Source organism: Cupressus sempervirens, chromosome 1 (assembly GCF_028749045.1).
Source record: "Cupressus sempervirens isolate cs-2001-9-10 chromosome 1, ASM2874904v1, whole genome shotgun sequence".
In the NCBI taxonomy this organism is placed as follows: domain Eukaryota; kingdom Viridiplantae; phylum Streptophyta; class Pinopsida; order Cupressales; family Cupressaceae; genus Cupressus; species Cupressus sempervirens.
Genome location: NC_143118.1, coordinates 172895447 through 172903120, shown reverse-complemented (window position 1 = coordinate 172903120; position 7674 = coordinate 172895447).

Below are 7674 nucleotides of genomic sequence, written 5' to 3'. Positions count from 1 at the left end.
TACACATGCAAATTTTCTCAGGAATGTTGGAGGTGGCTTCAAAGTAAATTCAATTGGTCTTCCTCGTTAGTAGGTAAATGGGAAGATCACTTAATGGGCTGGCCTAAAGAAGATCCAAAGAAAATCTATGGAAAACTTTGGAATATCTCTCCGGCTATAGCTCTTTGGGAAATTTGGAAAGAACCCAATCGTCAAATTTTCTTAGATCAATATTTGTTAGAACAAGCCCTATATTCGAAAATAGAACTAGCAATATCGAAAGTGATGAACAGTGATCTCAAGAAAAGACCTATAGAAGAGGGATCCTTCTCTAACTAGGATGTAGAAATTAAAAAATGATGGCCATTATTAATCAATCCCCCCCTTTATTATAAAAAGAAAAATGGCCTTGCTAGACTTTCCTGTAAATGGGAACCCCCCCCCCCCCCCCTCTAGGATGGAAGAAGTTAAATTTTGATGGGGCTTCTAGAGGAAATCCTAGTAAAGTAGGAATTGGATGTATTATAAGGGATGAATTAGGTAACTGGATCATTAAAAGATCAAAATCATTAGATAAGGTATCTAATAATATTGCCGAACTTGAAGCTATAGAAGAAGGAATTAAACTATGTATTAAACTTAATATTAAAAAACTTATAATTGAAGGAGATTCCCAAATCATCATTAATGCTCTCCAGAAAGGAGCCACTCCAAATTGGGTATTAAATTCCAAATTAGAAGCCATCATTAGATCACTTTTGGCATTTGAAGAAATAAGATATGCACACATTTTCAGAGAAGGCATCAAGGAGGCCGATACTTTAGCTAATCTTGGTACCGATGGTTTAAATGCATTAACTTTTAATCATGACTATATACCCCCAATATTGCCAATATAATCATATTATTTCTATCTCCAGTGTTTGTAGAGATCTCACATGTTTTGGGGCAGAGTACCATCTTGTGGGAAATCTTTTTCTTAAGTTATGGCATCCTTTTGAAATGATGATTTATCAAGGTTCTGCACTAATCATTCGTATGCCTTTTTCATTATTAGGCATCTAGAAATTTTGATTTCACCTATTTATTAATGAATCTAGGGCTTATTTGCAATTCACCTTCATTCACATTTAGTTGTAGTAGCCAGATAGGAACTAGTCTAGTCTGGGCTCTATGGATACCAACATATGTTTGTTTCATGCTTTTGAAAATCGTACCATGGCCTTCTGTGGGCTGATTATACAAGAGCAGTGGAATAGAATTTTGAGTCCCATAGATTATATGAGTGGGGTAGCTATAAGTCGGGCTTTAGGAGAGGGAGTTTTTAGTTATAATTACTCTTGGAGGACTAACACCAACATAGTGGTAATCTAGGTAGGCTACTTGGCTCATACGAGGGTTTAAAAATGGGATATCATTAGGATTACTCATAGTATTTTCGATCCATGTTGGTTAGTGGGTCTGGAAATGGCTGTTGCAAACATTGATGCTCGACTCCGCATTCCTCTCCTAGAAGCATACATGGAATTTGAAGTTAACAACCCAAAAATGGGAGGAAGCCCAAGATGCCCTTGCATGGTAATTAGGGATAATATCTAGTTTTTTATCGAGTGACCACGAATGGAGATGAATATCAACTTTCTGCTGAGATGGAGGGGAATTGTGGAAGACTCTGGAAGAGATTGGTTAACCAATTACCTAGGGCGTATGATGCCTATATCCATCTGGATGTAGAGTTTAACAACATGGAGGACGTGGAATTTTACCTTCTGAATTATGAAAAAACTAGTAGGGGCAGGTCAACCTATGAGTTTCCTCCAAGATCCAAGGCTACCTCTCTGCATGATGCATCATAAATCATTATGGTTTTTTAAAAAGTTTGACATCAAAATGTTTTTGGGTCATTTTGTATAATTCAACCCAAAATTTTGGCTTGTACCGTTCTATTTTAAGTAAGGGTACTTTTGTAGATAAACCATTTTAACTATATTCTCAGGTGAACTAGTTTACAGGGGACTATATATAGTGTCCTTTCAATATTATCCTAGATACTTTTGTTACTGTACTTATCGATAAATATGAATGCAAATAATCTTCTAGTTACTATTCGGCCTCTTTATTTGGTTTCAATTTTGTTCCAATCAATATCTGGTCAAGTTTTAGTATTAACTTTGGTTTATATCAATCTCCCTTCTAGGGCTTTTGCTAAAATACATTAAAATTTAGAGCTTAATGTTTATTAGTATTTATAGAGTGAGATTTGGTGCCTTTCTAAAATCACATTCGACTCGATTTTGGTTTGCTCCCCTTGGAATCATGTTGATAAATTTAATCCTATTATCACAATTATCATCTCTAAAATGCACACGAAAATTAATCATGCTAAATTATGAGGATATCTAATCCCAACTATCCTTGTAATCATTAACTTATAATTTAAATACAACTATGCTAATTGCTAATTAATACAATAGAGTTAATTACAAATCAATCGAATAACTACATTAGAATTAGCTAATTAACACATCTTTATCATCTTTATGATGAATTTACATTTCATTGTTTTGGATTTGGCTTCCCTTGGTATCCTATGGTGAAGTATATATTTGGTTTATTCATAACCCTTAACATTTGTTGATTGTGGTGACTTTTAGATAGATATTGGCAATATTGTAGGGCCCATTTGCCGTTGCACCAAAAGCCATGACTATTAGTGAACATGTAACACCACATAATTAACCACCTATGGACAGGGGAGCATGTCGCATCACCCAAAAAATATCTTATCCAAATTGGAGCCCTGTCAGAAGACTAATTTAATATTTTGGTTATAATCATGATGTAATCATTGGGGTATGCCCCTTTAACTAATGTATAATATAGGGCTGTGGTCTCAAGCAAGACAAGAGGTTTTCTTTCACAATTATTTCCTACATGTGCTTGTCAGAACGGGAGAACTATTTGTATTAATGTTTTTCAATTTAATAAAATTAATCATGGCTACGGCCATTTACTGATAAAAAAAAACAAAAAATTATTAGTTTAAGTAAATTTAATTTAATTTAATTTATAGTAAGGATTAATTACTAGGGTTGGAGATTTTTATTTAGATTTGTTGGAGATTTATTTAATTTTGATCTTAGTAAAATTGTAATTAATTTTATCAGAAATCAATGAGAATTTATTTTAGCTAATTTAGTCAATACATAATTTATCCTTAGAATATTTTTAGAAAATTGAAGGGGGTAATTCTCTATTTTATTCAAACAAATACATGCATTAAGTATAGGGTTAAACAAAGAATCTTCTTACTTGAAAACATATTCTGATACAAAAATTGAAACCTTATATTTAACGCAACCATGTGATTTTAAAACAAACCAAAACACGAAACTTACACCTTTTTTTCGGGATGTCTATGTTTGGGGTTTGGGGTTGACTAGGTTGTTGACTAGTTCTAGGACGTCTACTAGAGGCTTGGGAGTTCTATGAGTGTGGAAGTATGCTAACTCGATCTTGCTTATTTTTACTTAACCATGGTAATGTGTTGGTATTCTCTATGTTGAGTATGTTTATATTATTGGCTACTATTTTTAGTGTTTTGTGGGATAGTGGGATTTATGCTATGAGACATTTGACTTAACTATTTTGAGTTGTTGATCAATTTTATTGGGATACTTTCCAATTGCTCGTTGAGAACTAATAGGTATTGTGATTTAAATTTGATGCTTTCTAGTCACTTGTATAGGAATGAGGTGTTTTATTATGATTCTTTGATTTGTGATTTCATGAGCTTAGGGTAGGTTATTTATATGTAATGTCAGGAAGTGGCTTGCAATGGGGGCCGAGGCCCTAAGTGGTTGCTAGGATAACCCATTGTAAGTTGTTTAATAAGTGAAAACACTACACTAAATGAGAGTAAAATGAACCTAATAAGAGTCTTTGTATGTTCTCGCCCATGCCTCGAGTGCTAGTATAGACTAGGATGGGAGTAGAGAGAACACTTGGTTATAATCTTGCATCTGTAGTATGCCTTGTTAGTATGAGAGGATACTAGTGGTCGCATAGGGATCATTAGGGGTTTGGGGTCCTGAGAGACTGCTAGGGTCACTCTATCGTGATTTGTGCGATGACACTTGTCCGCTTACATAGTAGGTTTCCTCTGTGTCTTGTGTGCCTTTGGGATTAGATGTCAATTTATATTGGAACCCCTGAGTTAGAATACTTTTAGGATTTCCTAGACTTAGAGAGTACTTTTGATATTTGGTTTGATATCATGTTTGGGACTTCAGACTATCTCCTTAGTGTGGTGGGAGTGGGCCATTTAGGTTCCATGTGGTCGGGTGGTAGTGCTTTTTACTCTTACCATTGAGATTCATCCATAGTCACTGTGGCTGGAGCATTCTTTGTCTGCATTTCCTTTCATTCTATCTATGTATCATTATGATGGATGGTTATATTTTAAGATGGATGTTTATATCTTTAATGATGGATGGATATATCATGTATGGTGGATGGTTTCATTTATTTTTTTGTACTTGTATCATGGATCTAAGGAGGAGGATGTATTTGTATTTCTATATATGTATATTCTTTCAGCCTTTCATACCCTGTGACATGTACATTGGATGATTGAGCATTCTGAATTTCATTTGCCAAGAGACATTCAGAACAAATGTATATTATTTAAATGGACATTGGACCTTTTAATTATTCTTTCATATGGATCTAGTATTTGATGGATTTAATAATAATTAAATTTAAATGTGATTCAACATCATGGGATCCTTAAGAAATGTAACCTATTATGTATGCTTAAAAAGATGATTGTATGTTTTTGCTTCTGCAACTTTATGTTTGATGTGTATGTTATTCTTCTTGTTTAAAAAAGAAGAAGAAATTTTTTGGAAAACTTAGTAAAACTTTAGGTTATTTCTTTTGGATCCCTTGGTAGGGCATTAAATCTGGTATCAAAGCCCGAGTTTCTACATTGGGAGCTCTGGGTATATTGGAATGCCACTAGTTGTTAACTGGTTGAACAAAGATGAAACTTTAAATAGTTATAGGTATCAATTTCAGACTAAAACTTGAAGTAGCTAAACTAAAACAAAACTTAAAATTTTAGTTGTATACTTTCTAACATGAGCACTTAGACTTCAAAACTGAAAAATTATACATAAACTTAAGTATAGGCAAACTGTAAATTGAAACTTATTATATTTTCAAAACCATGTGTCTTTTATATATATGCTTATAGTAGTATGCTTTCTGGTTGTTTTAGTATCTTGTATCTCGGATATTATTGTAAGATGGTATCTAGGATGTGATCTTCTATTAGAGGTTGTAGCCTTAGCCATGATAGAGGCCGTGGATGAGGTAGAGCTATCAGTGTACATGAGTCTGTCCATGAAGGCCCTATTTAGGAAGATAATAGGGAAAAGTATGTCAGTGAGCATCAGGAAGAGAGCCATAGAGAGTAGTAGGCCAACTCTAGGGACGTTGATCTGAGGCAAATGATGCAAACCATCATTGATTGCCTACCTCCTATTCATGATCAAGATAGAGCACAACATGGAGGACATGAGCATAGACCTAGATCTAGTAGCCCTCAGAGGGATAATCATATATCCATAGTAGTTGCTCAGATGAAAGACCTTCAGAGGTCCAAGGTAAAGCCCTTTAATGGGCATGGTTTAAGATATGTAGCTGAGTAGTGGCTTCTTGCTCTTGATAGGGTTTTCACTATACAGGACTTTAGCAGTAATGTCAAAGAAAGGTTTGCTATTACCAACCTAGAAAACTTTGGAGCCACTCAATGGACTATCGAGGAAAAGAAGCTCGGCATAGACATGAACAACGTTACATGAGAGATATTCTTAGAAAAATTTTGTGAGTGGTTCCTACTAGAGGAATGCAAGCAACATAGGGAAAATGAGTTCCATAACTTGAGACAATACACTATGACCATTGTAGAGCATGAGTGCAAGTTCTATGATCTCATGCCCTTTTCGAGATTTAGTGACAATCCAACACAGTTGGCACAACATTTCATCAGAGGCTTGAACAACGGTATAGTTGGGGGTGTTAAGGTGTTTGAGCCTAAAACCCTCAAAGATGCGGTACATCAAGCCATCCTTGTAGAGTAGAGTGTCAACCTTGGACATGGGGGTTTTGTGGGAGTGCCTACAACATCAAGATCTAAGGGCAACCACAACTCAGGTGGAAACAAGAAGCCTTCTTTTCCTAAGGGAAATCAGAACCAACAACAACCTCAATAGTCATAGCAGCAGAAGGGATCATACCCTTAGGCACAGAGTGGTGGCGGTAGTTCTAACTCCAAGAAAAATTTCAATGCCCAGCACAATAGGCAAAATTAGTGCACTTAGCCGGCACAGAGCAACCAATATTTTGCTAGTAGGGATAGCCACCAGCAGTCGGATGCACCTCCTATAGGGAGAGGATCTGGCAGAGGCACAGGATGTTATATGTGTGGGTAGATTGGACACATTGCAACTCATTGTCCATAGTGAGCACCTCAATATTTAGGTCCTAGGCCAACAACATTTGAGCCCACAGTTAGAGATGCAGGTAGAGCTCATAGGGTATTTGCAGCAATAGATCATCGTCAGGTACACCATCAGGGGACCATGGTTGAGACTATGGGAGCTATTTGAGGTATACCTCTCTCTATATTGTTTGATTCAGGTGTGACAAATTCTTTTATTTCACCATCTCTAGGTGTTAAGTGTAAGCTAGAAGTGGTTAAGCAAGATTAGAGTTGGTAAGTGGAACTAGCATCAAGCGCTAAGGTTTCCATAGATTCCATAGTTAATAAGTGAGGGCTTGGAATAGGAGGGTTTGTGACATCAATGGACCTTTGAGTTATTCCTCTTGGCTCCTACGATGTGGTCTTAGGGATGGATTGGCTTGGCTCTCATAGAGCTAGTATAGACTACAGGAAGAAGACCATTGTGTGTTATGATGACCAAGGGAAGGATGTGGAGATTGTGGGGATATTGAGGCCTATATCTCTACAGATGATATTTGTAATGCAATTGAAGTGGAGCTTTCATAAGGGATGTAAGGTATTTTTTGTTACGGTAAGTGAGCTAGATGAAGAAGATCCTACAAGAAAGACTTTGGACCACCCTATTTTACAAGAGTATGTGGATGTCTTTTCGAGTTAGATTCTGGGCATGCCACCGAAGAGAGATATTGATTTTAGCATTGACCTTACGCCACAAGCAGAGCCTATCTCTAGAGCTCCTTATCATATGACCACTTAAGAATTGAGTGAGTTGCGCCTACAGCTAGAGGAACTTTTGGCCAAGGGTAGTATCTAACCTAGTGTATCACCATTACGAGCTCTAGTGATCTTTGTAAAGAAGAAGGATGGTTCTTTGTGCCTTTGTATTGATTATAGATAGTTGAACAAGGTGACAATAAAGCACAAGTATCCTCTACCAAGGATCGACAATTTATTTGATCAGATCAAGGGAGCTACAGTGTTCTCCAAGATTGACCTTAAGTTAGGATACCATCAGCTTCACATCAAGGAAGTTGACATTCATATACCGCCTTCCAAACTTGCTATGGGCACCACGAGTTCACAGTGGTACCTTTTGGGTTGACAAGTGCTCCATCAGTTTTCATGTGTCTGATGAATGGAGTGTTCCATTCTTATCTTGATAGATT